Here is a 15,372-nt window from a genome sequence, read left to right as displayed (position 1 = left end):
TATTCCATCATGTAGCGCAGGAGTCAGATGCTCACATTGCTTGAGAAAAATTGGCAGCATTGTATGAGAGAAAAATAGGTATGAATAAAGTTATGCTTGTTAAAAAACTTACAATTTTACAGTACAGGGATGGACGATCTGTTATTGAGCACTTGAGTGATTTTCAAGATATATGTAATCGGATGACTACTATGGAGCTTAAGATAAATGATGAAATAAAGGCATTATTTCTTTTGGGTTCATTGCCAAACAGTTGAAATACTCTAGTTGTGACTGTTCTTAATTCTGCTCCTGATTATAAGGTGACATTGAAGATGGTAAATGATAGTATACTTAATGAAAAAGCAAGGTGAAAAGATGTAGACTCTGGAAATCAAGCTCTGGTCACAGAGAACAGGGATAAAAATATCGATAGAGGTCAGGACTCAAAATGCCGTGGTAAGTCTAAACATAGATCCAAGTCTAGAGGTAAAGTGAAATGTTTCTATTATGGTAAGATGGGTTATATAAAATGAAACTGTAAAATCTTGAAGCAAGAATGAAAAGATGAGAAAGCCAAGAGTTCAGATGATGATAATATTACAGCAGTGAATTCAGATAGTGATTCAGTTACTTTGATTTATACACATGATGATTGTAATCATGTTAGTGATCCCGGCATTGAGTGGATAGTTGACACATGAGCGATATATCATTGTGTTCCTAAGTTGTTTACAACTTACAAAGCAGAAGACTTTGGTTGTACCAAGATAAGAAATAAGAATGTGTCACAGATTGTTGGGATTGGTGATATTGCTGTACAAACTAGTACAGGTTGCATATTAACTTTGAGGGATGTTAGACACATTTCAGATATGAGAATAAACTTGCTTGCTATTAATGTCCTTGATAAAGAGGGATATGAAAGTCGATAAAAGAATGGACAGTGGAAGCTTCTCAAAGGATCTATGATAGTTGCAAGAGGAAAACTATGCTACACAATGTATAAGACATGGATGCAATTAAACGGTAACTAGGTAAATGCCGTTGAAAATGATGCTTCAGCAAACTTGTGACATAAGAGGCTGGCACACATGAGTGAAAAGAGGTTACAGGTTTTGACAAAGCAGTCTCTTATTTCTTTAACCAAAGGTATGTCTCTTGATTTATGTGATTATTATTTATTTGGTAAGCATCATAGAGTTTCTTTTCGTAAAAGTTCTTAGAGAAAAGAAAATAGATTAGAATTAATTTATTTTGACGTATGTGGTCTCATTGAGGTTAAGTCATTAGGTGGTAGCAGATATTTTGTTACTTTTATTGATGATGTTTCACGTAAGACTTGGGTGTATATGTTGAAATACAAAAGTCAGGTACTACAGTATTTTTAAAAATTTCATGTCATGGTTGAAAGGATGATAGGATTACCCTTGAAGTGTATTCGAACTGATAATAGTGAGGAATACACATCTAAAGGCTTTGAAAAGTATTGTTCAAAGCATGAGATCAGGCATGAGATGACAGAACCTGGAATATCACAGCATAATGGTATAGCTGAAAGAATGAATCGTACCATTATAGAAAAAGTCAGATGTATGTTGATGATGGCAAAATTACCAAAGCCATTTTGGGGTGAAGCAGTCAACACAGCTTGTTATTTACTTAACAGGTCACCATCAGTTCCTTTGGGCTTTGACATTTCAGAAAGAGTGTGGACAGGGAAAGATACTTCATACTCTCACTTGAAAGTTTTTGGGTGTAAAGCATTCATGCATGTGTCGAAAGAGCAGAGATCAAAGCTTGACAGTAAAGCCATACAGTGTGTGTTTGTAGGATATAGTGATGAAGAATTTGGTTACAGGGTATGGGATCCAGTAAAAAAAAAGACAGTCAGAAACAGAGATGTGGTCTTTTATGAAAAAGAAACCATAACAGACCTTGAAAAAAAGGAAAAGATTACACGAGTTACTGTTGAGTGTGATATTTCAACATCGACAGAGATTTCACAAGAAAGAGCCACAGATGGTGGAAATAAGCAAGAAACAAAACTTGGGGATATGAATGAGCCAGCCATAGTTGGTGATGAGCTAGATGTAATTAGTTTTGAGCAAGGGGAGCAATCCTCTCTACTTGAGGGTGTTGAGCAGGCGGAGCTACCTTCGATATCAAGTGATGTAGAGTCTCAGCCCAGGAGATCTACTAAAGAGCGCAGGCCATTTACCAGGTATCCAAGTTCAGATTTTATTTTAGTTACCAGTGAATGAGAGCCAGAAAGCTTCTAAGATGTGCAGACAACTCTGGATATAGAGCACTGGTTAAAAGTAATGAAAAAAGAGATTGAGTCATTACGAAAGAATGGTACTTATGATCTTGTTAAACTTTCAACAAGGAAGAGGCCATTAAAGAATAAATAGGTGTTCAAGTTGAAAAAAAATGGTGACAAACTAGTGAGGTACAAAGCTCGATTGGTAGTAAAAAGTTTTTCTCAAAAATCAGGTATCAATTTTGATGAGATTTTTGCTCCAGTTGTAAAGATGAGTTCTATTCGAGTAGTACTGGGATTAGTAGCTAGTTTGAATCTTGAGCTTGAGCAACTTGATGTTAAAACTGTATTTTTGCATGGTGATTTGTAGGAGGACATTTATATGAATCAACCTGAGGGTTTTGAAGTGAAAGGGAAAGAGCACTTAGTTTACAAATTGAAGAAAAGCTTGTATGACTTGAAACAAGCTCTGTAACAGTGGTACATGAAGTTTGATTCTTTTATGGTGAGTCTTAACTATAAAATAACAGCAGCAGATTCTTGTGTGTATGTTAAACAATTTCCTAATGGTAACTTCATTATCCTATTATTATATGTTGATGATATATTGATTGTAGGATAAGATGCTAGTATGGTTTGCAGGTTGAAAGAACAATTGTCTAAGTCTTTTGATGTGAAGGATTTAAGTCCAGTAAAACAGATTCTTAGTATGGACATTATCCGAGATAAGAGAGCTGGAAAGCTATGGTTATCACAGGGAAAGTATGTTAAACGAGTGCTTGGTAGATTCAACATGCAACATACTAAATCAGTTAGCAGTTCACTTGCCAATCATTTTCATCTAAGTAAGAAATCTTATCCAGTGTCTAAGGAAGAGCAACTAGCTATGTCTATTATTCTTTATTCTTCTACAGTCGATTTTTTAATGTATCTTATGGTTTGTACAAGGCTTGACATTTCTCATGCAGTTGGTGTAGTGAGTAGATTTTTTTTTAATTCAAAAAAAGTTCACTGGGAAGCAGTGAAATAGATTTTTAGATATTTGAGGGGTACTTCAAAAATGTGTTTGACTTATGGAGTTTCACAACCAGTTCTAGAAGGGTTTACTGATGCTGACATGACAGGCGATCTTAATGGTAGAAAATTTACTTCAGGGTATTTGTTCACTTTTATAGGATGAGCTGTATCTTGGTAATCTAAGTTACAGAAGTGTGTTGCTTTGTCAACTACAGAGACTGAGTATATTGCAGCAACCAAAGCATGTAAAGAAATACTTTGGATGAAACATTTTCTTCTTGAATTGGGATTGAATCAGAAAGAGTATGTGGTATTTTGTGATAGCCAAAGTGCTTTAGATTTGAGTAAAAATATCATGTACCATACTAGAACAACGTACATTCATGTTAGATATCATTTGTTACGTTCAGTGATTGAAGAACAGCAGATGCTATTGAAAAAAGTCTATACTAATAAGAATGTAACAGATATGTTGACTAAGATACTTCTTAGGGAAAAGCTTGAGCTTTGTAGTAACTTGGTCGGAATGAGTTCCTTGGCCAAAGTAAGTTCCAAATGAAACTGCTATGGTGATGAATCTCTTTCTAATGGGGTTGGAGGGGGAGATTGTTAGGAAAGTGGAATCCAACCTCATGTAAGTGGTTTTGGACCAAGTAAAGGCCATGGGCCTTGATATATCATTTTACACAGAGCCCTAGCTACTTAATAAAAAAGAGGTGGGATTGTTTTAAAGGTGTGTCGAAAACCAAGTAAAGAAAGAAGAAAAGCCAAAAAAAGCAGAGAGAAAAAGGAGAAGGGAGAGTTGGTTGAACGAAAGTCGATCTGTGGTCCGATTAAGCTGGAACCTTGTCAGGAGGTTTATGATTTAGAGTTCTACATTCTTACGGTGAAGATCGGGTTTGAAGCTCTCTAGGAACAAATCCATGGTATATTTGTTGAGTCACTTATTTGTTGAGATTTCTCCAATTATTTTTCTAGTTGTTGATTAGCTCTAGTTTTAGCTAGAGAAGAACTTTGTATACCTATTATTTGATATTAAAAATTTTTCTGGTGGTCCGTGGTTTTTTCCCTCTACACTGGAGGGTTTTCCATGTAAATCTTAGTGTGCTTTATTTTTTCTACGTTTTTTATTATTGATTGTTGTCTATTGCTTCTGTATTATTGTGATTATTGCTTCAGGCGCAACATAAACAACCCTACTGCTGCTAATATACAAAATAAAGCCTTCCCTTGCTCCCTCCTCCCTCCTCCCTACAAATATTTTCTATCTCTATTTTCTTCACCATTCTCCCATCACCAATTGCCAAAATCCTTTCTTTTCTTCATTTTTGAACCAAAAGCTATCTCTTTTTTCCTTTCACCCCCTATTCGCACCTTTTAAAACCCTCCCAAAACACATCTAAGCTATTCCAATCCCCAGAAACCCCAACCTGTACAGCAACAACTTTACTAACCTTTTAGGCCACCCCCATCTCCATTGCTTGCCCAATTCCATTCCTTTGACCCATGAATAAGAGTCCTATGTTTTGTTAATTGTGGTCATGAATAATAAAAGTATCATGTGTCGGAAATAAAATTGTGATCCAAGTATAATAAGGTAATCAAATATATCATAAAAGAAAGGTAAAGGGGTGAAAAAAAAAACCCCATGAACTAAAATTCAACATTTTTTTTTATCAATTAAGCCCTTGTTAGAGAAAAGCTAGTTAATTGTTTTCGTCCAATAAAGAGCTTAATTGAATGAAAACAGATGTATAAAAGTTTAATTGAGTGAAAAAATATATGTAAAGGTTTAATTGATTTGAAATAGAAGATTTAGAGCTTGATTAATTGCAATTAAATATTAGGAACTTAAATGATTGTTAAATTGTTGTCTAAGATTTTTTTGAAACCTTATCCCTAAAAAATTCATAAAAAAAATTACATAAAATTTAGAGAAGTTAAGACTCTTTTTTCTTATTATTCTTTGCTATAGTTTTAAATCAAATTTTGCTATATACGTTTGGCTAAAATTAAGCAAATTGTTGAAAAAGAATATTAATTCAAATACAACACTAGTTTTATATAAAAATGAAGTTATAATACATTATGTACGTGATTTCAAATGTTTAATTTTGCAAAATTTTAATATATCTTTCGTAGTTAACATAATTATTTTTTTTTCACTAACTTTTAATAAATTTTAATCACCGTTCACTAGCATCATTTTCTCAATTCGTGACTAAGTCTTAAGCACGTAAATAATAATGATAAATATATTGAAAAGTAACAAACACGACGCATAAACATGCCAATTGATCTACCCCGTAAGGAAGAAAGCTTGTGACCTATGCTTTCCAACCTTTCATAGTATGCTAACCACCATGATTTGATGAAATACAAAGCAAGCTTGTGACCTCCAATTTCCAACCTGAATTTTCCACAAATAGCATTTTATGATTCATTGAAATTCGATAATTGTAGAAAGAAGAACAAAAGACTTGACAAAGGAGTCAAATCCACCAAGTCTGTGGAGTAAGTCCCACAGCCCGATAATTAACACTTTAGGTCTTAGAAATGAAAAAAAAATTACAAAAAAATTACAAAAAATTTAGAGAAACTAAGACTCTTTTTATATAGTATCACCAAAATTTTTCTTTATATGTCCAACAAGCAATGGAACTAGCCCCTCACATAAGCCATGGGAAAAATTTTCTCTTCAAACTATAAGAAAAGAATCTACTTAATGACGTATTATATTTTGATTAATTGAATTTACAATAGACGTGATAAAAAATATAATAATTTTTTATTATTTTGATGAGTTTTTTTTTTTTTTTTAAATTTTATAAACAAATTTACATAATTGAACCATATTAATTTAAGTAATTATGTTTTTATTATTTCGTATTAAATGTTATATAAATTCAGTTTGTATAATTTAAAAACTCCAGGTGATATATATATATTAAATATAAAAATGTTGGGCTAGTTGAGTTTTGCCTTAATACCACAAAGCAAATGGGTTATTATTAGAATCTTGACGGGCCTAAACAAAATAGTCTTCCTCTTCTCCCTCCTTCGCGCAAATATCTTCTACCTCTATTCTTCCTCACCATGGTTTCATCATACTCTCTTAAACCCATCACCAATTGCCAAAATCCTTTCTTTTCTTCATTTTTGAACAAAAACCCATCTATTTTTTTTCCCTTCACCACCTTCTAAAACCCATCTCAGCTATTCTAATTGTTGCGCCTGAAGCAATAATCACAACAATATAATAGCAATAGACAACAATCAATAATCAAATACGCAGGAAAAATAAAGCACACCAAAATTTACGTGAAAAACCCTCCAGTGTAGAGGAAAAAAATTACGGGCCACCAGAAAAGTCTTCACTATCAAATAATAGTTATACAAAGTTCTTCTCTAGCTAAAACTAGAGCTAATCAACAACTAGAGAAACAATTGAAGAAATCTCACCAAATAAGTGACTTAATAAATACACACTGGATTTGTTCCTAGAGAGCTTCAAACCCGATCTTCACCGTTCAGAATGTAGAACTCTGAATCATAAACCTCCTGACAAGGTTCTAACTCAATCGGACCACGGATCGACTTTCGTTCAACTAACTCTCCCTTCTTCTTTTTCTCTCTCTACTTTTCCTGGTTTTTCTTCTTTCTCTGCTTGGTTTTCGACACACACCTAAAACAACCCCACCTCTTTTTTATTAAGTAACTAGGGCTCTGTGTAAAATAAAAGATCAAGGCCCATGGCCTTTACTTGGTCCAAAACCACTTACATGGGACTAAACCTCATTTTCCTAACAATCTCCCCCTCCAGCCCTATTAGGAGGAGATTCATCACCATAGCAGTTTCATTTGGAACTTACCTTGGCCAGGGAACTCATTCTAACCAAGTTACTGCAAAGCTCAAGCTTTTTCCTGAAAAGTATCTTAGTCAACATATCTGCTATATTCTTATCAGTATGGACTTTCTTCAATAGCATCTGCTGTTCTTTAATCACTGAACGTAACCAATGATATCTAACATCAATATGCTTTGTTCTAGCATGGTACATGGTATTCTTACTCAAATCTAAAGTACTCTGACTATCACAAAATACCACATACTCTTTCTGATTCAACTCCAATTCAAGAAGAAAACGTTTCATCCAAAGCATTTCTTTACATGCTTCGGTTGCTGCAATATACTCAGCCTCTGTAGTTGACAAAACAACACACTTCTGTAACTTAGATTACCAAGATACAGCTCCTCCTGCAAAAGTGAACAAATACCCTGAAGTATATTTTCTACCATCAAGATCGCTTGCCATGTTAGCATCAGTAAACCTTTCTAGAACTGGTTGTGAAACTCCATAAGTCAAGCACATTTTTTAGGTATCCCTCAAATATCTAAAAATCCATTTCACTGCTTCCCAGTGAACCTTTCCTGGATTAGAAAGAAATCTGCTCACTACACTAACTGCATGAGCAATGTCAAGCCTTGTACAAACCATAAGATACATTAAAGAATCGACTGCAGAAGAATAAGGAATACTAGACATAGCTAGTTGCTCTTTCTTAGACACTGGACAAGATTTTTTACTTAGATGAAAATGGTTGGCAAGTGAACTGCTAACTGATTTAGCATATTGCATGTTGAATCTACCAAGCACTCGTTCAACATACTTTTCCTGTGACAACCACAGCTTTCCAGCTCTCCTATCCCGAATAATATCCATACCAAGAATCTACTTTACTTGACCTAAATCCTTCATATCAAAGGACTTATACAATTATTCTTTCAACCTGTAAACCATATTAGCATCTTGTCCTACAATCAACATATCATCAACATATAATACTAGGATAATGAAGTTACCATTAGGAAATTGTTTAACATACACACAAGAATTCGCTGCTGTTCTTTTATAGCTATGACTCACTATAAAAGAATCAAACTTCTTGTACCACTGTCGCGGAGCTTGTTTCAAGCCATACAAGTTTTTCTTCAATTTGCAAACTAAGTGCTCTTTCCCTTTCACTTCAAAACCCTCAGGCTGATTCATATAAATGTCCTCCTGTAAATCACCATGCAAAAATGTAGTTTTAACATCAAGTTGCTCAAGTTCAAGATTCAAACTAGCTGCCAATCCCAGTACTACTCGAATAGAACTCATTTTTACAACTGGAGCAAAAATCTCATCAAAATCGATGCCTGGTTTCTAAGAAAAACCTTTTACTACCAATCGAGCTTTGTACCTCACTAGTTTGTCACCATTTTTTTTCAATTTGAACACCCATTTATTTTTTAATGGCCTCTTCCTTGTTGGAAGTTTAACAAGATCATAAGTACCATTCTTTCGTAATGACTCTATCTCTTCTTTCATTACTTTTAACCAGTGCTCTCTATCTGGAGTAGCATGTACATCTTGAAAGCTTTCTGGCTCCCCTTCACTGGTAACTAAAATAAAATCTGAACTTGGATACCTAGTAGATGGCCTGCGCTCTCTAGTAGATCTCCTGGGTTGAGACTCTACATCACTTGATGCTGAAGGTAGCTCTCCCTGCTCAACACTCTCAAGTAGAGAGGATTGCTCCCCCTACTCAAAACTAATAGCATCTGGCTCATCACTAACTGTAGCTGGCTCATTCATATCCCCAAGTTCTATTTCTTGCTCATTTTCACCATCTGTGATTCTTTCCTATGGAATCCCTGTCGGTGTTGAAACATCACACTCAACAGTAACCTGTGTAGTCTTCTCATTTTTCTCAAAGTCTGCTATGATTTTTTTTTCATGAAAGACCACATCCCTGCTTCTGACTGTCTTTCTCTTTACTAGATTCCATACCCTGTAGCCAAATTCCTCATCACCATATCCTACAAACACACACTGTGTAGCTTTACTGTCAAGCTTTGATCTCTGCTCTTTCGGCACATGCATGAATGCTTTACACCAAAAAACTTTCAAGTGAGAGTATGAAGTATCTTTCCCTGTCCACACTCTTTCTGGAATGTCAAAGCCCAAAGGAACTGATGGTGACCTATTAAGTAAATAACAAGCTGTGTTGACTGCTTCACCCCAGAATGGCTTTGGTAATTTTGCCATCCTCAACATACATCTGACTTTTTCCATAATGGTGCGATTCATTCTTTCAGCTATACCATTATGCTGCGGTGTTGCAGGTTCTGTCCTCTCATGCCTGATCCCATGCTTTGAGCAATACTCTTCAAAGCCTTTAGATATGTATTCCCCACCATTATCAGTTCGAATACACTTCAAGGGTAACCCTGTCATCCTTTCAACCATGACATAAAATTTTTGAAAATATCGCAGTACCTGACTTTTGTATTTCAACATATACACCCAAGTCTTACGTGAAGCATCATCAATAAAAGTAACAAAATATCTGCTACCACCTAATGACTCAACCTCAATGGGACCACATACGTCAGAATAAATTAATTCCAATCTATTTTCTTTTCTCTGAGAACTTTTACGAAAAGAAACTCTATGATGCTTACCAAACAAACAATAATCACATGAATCGAGAGACATACCTTTGGTCAAGGGAATGAGAGAGTGCCTTGCCAAAACCTGTAACCCTTTTTCACTCATGTGTGCCAGCCTCCTATGCCACAAATTTACTGAAGCATCATTTTCAACGGTATTTACCTGGTTACCGTTCAATTGCATCCATGTCTTATACATTGTGCAGCATAGTTTTTCCTTTACAACTACCATAGATCCTTTGAGAAGCTTCCATTGTCCATTCTTTTGTCGGCTTTCATATCCCTCTTTATCAAGGACATTAATAGCAAGCAAGTTCATTCTCATATCTGGAATGTGTCTGACATCCCTCAAAGTCAACATGCAGCCTGTACTAGTTTGTACAATAATATCACCAATCCCAACAATCTGTGACACACTCTTGTTTCCCATCTTGGTACAACCAAAGTCTCCTGCTTTGTAAGTTGTAAACAAATCTCTTTTAAGAACACAATGATATGCCGCTCCTGTGTCAACTATCCACTCAATGCCGGGATCACTAACATGATTGCAATCATCATGTGTACAAATCAAAGTAACTGAATCACTATCTGAATTCACTGTTGCAACATTGCTATCATCTAAACTCTTGCCTTTCTCATCTTTTCGCTCTTGCTTCAAGATTTTATAGTTTCGTTTTATATGACCCGCCTTACTACAATGGAAACACTTCACTTTACCTCTAGACTTGGATCTATGTTTAGACTTACCACGACCTTTTGAGTCCTGACCTCTGTCGATGTTTCTACCCCTATTCTCTGTGACTAGAGCTTGATTTCCAGGGTCTACATCTTTTCGCCTTTCTTTTTCATTAAGCATACTGTCCTTTACCATCTCCAATGTCACCTTATAATCAGGAGCTGAATTAAGAACAGTCACAACTAGAGTATTCCAGCTGTGTGGCAATGAACCCAAAAGAAATAACGCATTCATTTCATCATCCATCTTAAGCTCCATAGTAGTCATCCGATTAAATATATCTTGAAAATCACTCAAGTGCTCTGTAACAGATCGTCCATCCCTGTACTGTAAAGTTACAATTTTTTTAACAAGCATAACTTTATTCATACATGTTTTTCTCTCATACAATGTTGCCAATTTTTCTCAAACAATGTGAGCATCTGACTCCTGCGCTACATGATGGAACACGCTGATATCAACTCATTTTCTGATTGTAGCCAGCGTCTTTCTACCTAGCTTCTTCCAGCTTTCATCTTTCATATCTGCTGGTTTAGCCGAATCACCCAATACTGGCTCATACAAATCTTTGCAGTATAGATGATCCTCCATCATAGGCTTTCAAATTGAATAATTCGATGCTGTCAATTTTATCATAGAACTTGTATCACCCTCCATGATCTCAAATAGAATTTACTTCTATCCTGGGTTGCTTCTGTATCGATGTCTCAAAATAACCCTCGCTCTAATACCACTTGTTGCGCCTGAAGCAATAATCACAACAATACAAAAGCAATAGACAACAATCAATAATCAAATACGCAGGAAAAATAAAGCACACCAAGATTTACATGGAAAACCCTCTAGTGTAGAGGGAAAAATCACGGGCCACCAGAAAAGTCTTCACTATCAAATAATAGTTATACAAAGTTCTTCTCTAGCTAAAACTAGAGCTAATCAACAACTAGAGAAACAATTGGAGAAATCTCACCAAATAAGTGACTCAACAAATACACCGTGGATTTGTTCCTAGAGAGCTTCAAACCCGATCTTCACCATTCAGAATGTAGAACTCTGAATCATAAACCTCCTGACAAGGTTTTAACTCAATCGGATCACGGATCGACTTCCGTTCAACCAACTCTCCCTTCTCCTTTTTCTCTCTCTGCTTTTCTTGGCTTTTCTTCTTTCTCTACTTGGTTTTCGACACACACCTAAAACAACCCCACCTCTTTTTTATTAAGTAACTAGGGCTCTGTGTAAAATAAAAGATCAAGGCCCATGGCCTTTACTTGGTCCAAAACCACTTACATGGGACTGGACCCCATTTTCCTAACACTAATCCACAGCAACCCCCCAAACCTCTACAGCAACAACTTTACTAACCTTTTAGGCCACCCCCATCTCCATTGCCTACCCAATTCAATTCGCTTAACCCATGAATAAGAGTCCTTGTCTATGTTCTGTTAATTGTGATCTAGTATAATTCAAGTATCATGTGTTGGAAATAAAATTGTGATCCAAGTACAATATAAATGAAATTGATCAGTTCCTCTCCTAACCAAAAATGTATAATCTGATAAAACATGACACTCAAACAAATTTTCCTTCAGGAATGCCTCAAATTTCTATTGGAACGTACATTATCAGTGACTAACAAAGTGGATAGAGTCCAAATTGCCATGTAGAAACATAAAAAAGATACAGTACTTCATCATTCCCAGCTTCTCCAATTATCTTTTGGCTGGCCACAGTCTTCGATCACAACTGGTTGCAAAGTTCTCCCACTGTCTGAGCCAGCTTTTTCCATCTCCTTGACAACGCTTATCCATCCACTACTTTACCAAACACAACATGCTTTCCATCAGGCCATGGAGTCTTCTCAGTGCAAGTAAAGAATTGGGAACCATAGGTGTTTGGTCCAGCATTGGCCATTGACAAACAACCAGGTCCGGTATGTTTGAGCATGAAATTCTCATCTGCAAATTTCGTGCCATAGATTGAGTCACCACCAGTGCCATTTCCCCTTGTGAAATCTCCACCTTGACACATGAAGCTCGGTATGATTCGGTGAAATGCTGAGCCTTTATGGTGCAAGGGCTTCCCAGACATTCCGAAACCCTCCTCCCCAGTGCAGAGTGTTTGCAATTATATTGTGGGCTAACACGGTCAGTTAATCCGGATTTAGGTCAATTAATTTCAAATTACAAATAATTATAGTGGTATTATGTTGTAATATATTCGAACATGTAGTACGATTTTAATTACATATGATCCTAGTCTAATTTTGTATTTGAATCTATAACATGATGGGTCAATTTTGACTAATATATAAATATATATACGAAGTCGGTCCATCAGATTTTATACTTTTAATTTGAGAGGTAAATAGCAGTTCTCTCCTTTTGTACTATGCAAGCCGTTGATTGAGCACAATAGGCGGCATCGAAAAGCTAATGATGGTAACAACACATCCATGGGCTTGGATTTAAGGGGATTGAGTTCACTTCCACATTAAAAACAGTTTTAGTTATAAATTACGATAGTGATTCGGTAAGCCTGCAGCCAAATTGGTTATAGTTCAATTAGAGCTTCATCTAGTTCAAAATTGGGTCCAAATTGCCGTTGCAATTGCACATATTGCTCAAGGAAAAAGTAGTTAATATTCTTCTTTCCCGAAAAGAAAATAAAAAACCTTGATTGAAAAGAAAACAGAATGGCTGTACTGATAAGGATGTGGTTGAAATATGGACAGAAATCTTATAAATTCGAAAAAATATTTTCTTTTATACCCAAAAATAAAAAGAAACGAGAATACAAATTGGCACAATGACCTTTATTTTCAAGTGTTCTTTTAAGCAAAAAAGAAAATAAAACTACTACTAATATATGATTAATATAGATGACAACTCTATGAATTCAAAATAACTAGAAATTGTTATCATATATATATATGTATATATAGAAGAATGAAAATTTGTAGAAATGTTCAACTAGTATGTAATATTATTGTTGGCTAAAATTATGCATAGCACTAAACTTTGATTGTACATCATCTCAAAGATTTACAAATTCACAGACGATGTCCAACAAAAAATTTGGTCCTCCTCCACTATCTCAATTGAAAAGGGAGAAGAAACAAAAAAGAGAAGAAAAAATGTTGGTGTTTGAACTCAATTATTCACCAATAAGGAGTTGCACTCTCAGATATACTTAGAAGCTTCTCCAAATAATCAGCTCCTAAATCCTCAAACACCAGGATATTTTCCCTCCCTATTTCCTCCTTTCTTGATCTTCGTGTTCCCTGATCTTTTGCTCTTCATGGAGTACCTTTTCTCAATTGTCAAAGTAGGTGAACAACTTTCTTCAAGTCCATAGTTCATTTCTTGAAGTGAATCATAAACTGTATCCATTGGAAAACTGAGTATCACCATCGGACCTCGCATTGCGAGTGTAGCTTGATCATACACTAGCTGTAGCCTCAGCTATATCCAACGTTCCAGGCCAAAGCCTAACACCATTCCTTATGGAATCCCTTATCTCAGCTGCCTATTTTCCCCATGGCCTCTTCCTAACTCCTCTATTCTAAACCTCCTTTCCTGTCTCATCTTCATTTGCATTCAAGTTCACTTAATAATCCTTTCTAAAACTATTAACGGATGTGGTATCGAAAGTGTTTTCCTATGCTTGATTTAGGACTCCCAAAGGAAGATTACACGGGAGTCATTTCCATTGAAAGGGTTTGGTTATGGAGATAATTGAATGATTCTAGTGAGAAATTTTTTGAGAAATATAGGAAGAAGAGGATTCAAGAGACAATTGGAGATTTGGGTATTGAAAAAATGAAGAGTCCATGTATGAAAATCAGGTCATTCTTATTATGGAAACGATTCTTCTTAGATCTTATAATTAATTCTCTTTGATTTTGCCTTTTGGTTTTGGTCATAGGAAATGAAATTTGAAGCTCAGTGTTATATATACAGTAATTACAAGCAAGGGAGGGAAAGGCTATATTATTCAAATATTTATTTTTAAAAAGTTTAAAAAAAAGAAAGAAAGAAAGAACAAATTAAAGAAACGATGGAAAGAGAGTAAAATTATATGAACAAGTTATTAGCGTCGAACATCATTATTTAGTCGTTAATAGTAGAATCAACAGCTGAGTCAAAAGGAATACTTGTCGGGGCATTGTGGCCAGATCAAGTTAAAATTCTCTTACATCACCCATGATGTTTCACTTTTATGTCCTGCCTATACCTTATATTTTTAGCTAATTAAAATTGTAAATCACTATGCTTAGAATGATCGATTACAATGTTAATTACCTTATATTGATCAACAAGATTTGATTAATATAGTCAGGTTATAGTTAAATTTGTCGTAATTTTATTTTTTATACAAAATAAATTATAATTTGAGAATTAAAAAAGAATTATAAGTGCATAAATTTAGATTTTAATCCGATTAGAAGTTCTTTTTAAAATATTTGTATAAATCACTTAGATTAGACTTTGAATTTATAAAAAAATTACTTTATATATATATATGCTTTTCATTTAAATTATATAATATAATCATATTATTGACAAGGGTTAATTTTAATTTTTCATGTACCACTAATAAGTAAATGCTGTTGAAATAAAAATTTACCTATCTAATAATAACATATAATATAAAATAAATAATCAACATTTTTTAAAATATTATTTTATGGTGTGATTTTAACAAAATAAAAAAGATATATCTTTACATTGAATAGTTATTTCATATAATCCTTCTTTTATTAATTATGTCAAAATTTGTTATAAATAAGTTTCTTAAACTAGCATAATTGATGTTATAATAACTTTTTGAATTGATAATAAGATGAAAAAGTCAGTGGTCACTTTCTAGGTGCCATTA

General features: G+C 34.7%; 2 pseudogenes; both read right to left on the bottom strand.

Annotated features, from left to right (window-relative positions):
- Positions 1–12,184: 12,184 nt before the first annotated feature.
- Positions 12,185–12,609, bottom strand: LOC111286959 (peptidyl-prolyl cis-trans isomerase 1-like; annotated as a pseudogene).
- A 1,042-nt stretch (positions 12,610–13,651) lies between these two features.
- On the bottom strand, positions 13,652–14,399 carry LOC111281440 (ethylene-response factor C3-like; annotated as a pseudogene).
- Between the last annotated feature and the right edge of the window lie 973 nt (positions 14,400–15,372).

This window comes from Durio zibethinus, chromosome 12 (genome assembly GCF_047325235.1).
Source record: "Durio zibethinus cultivar Kanyao isolate XHJ-2024 chromosome 12, ASM4732523v1, whole genome shotgun sequence".
NCBI lineage: Eukaryota > Viridiplantae > Streptophyta > Magnoliopsida > Malvales > Malvaceae > Durio > Durio zibethinus.
This window is presented reverse-complemented; position numbering and strand designations above follow the sequence as displayed.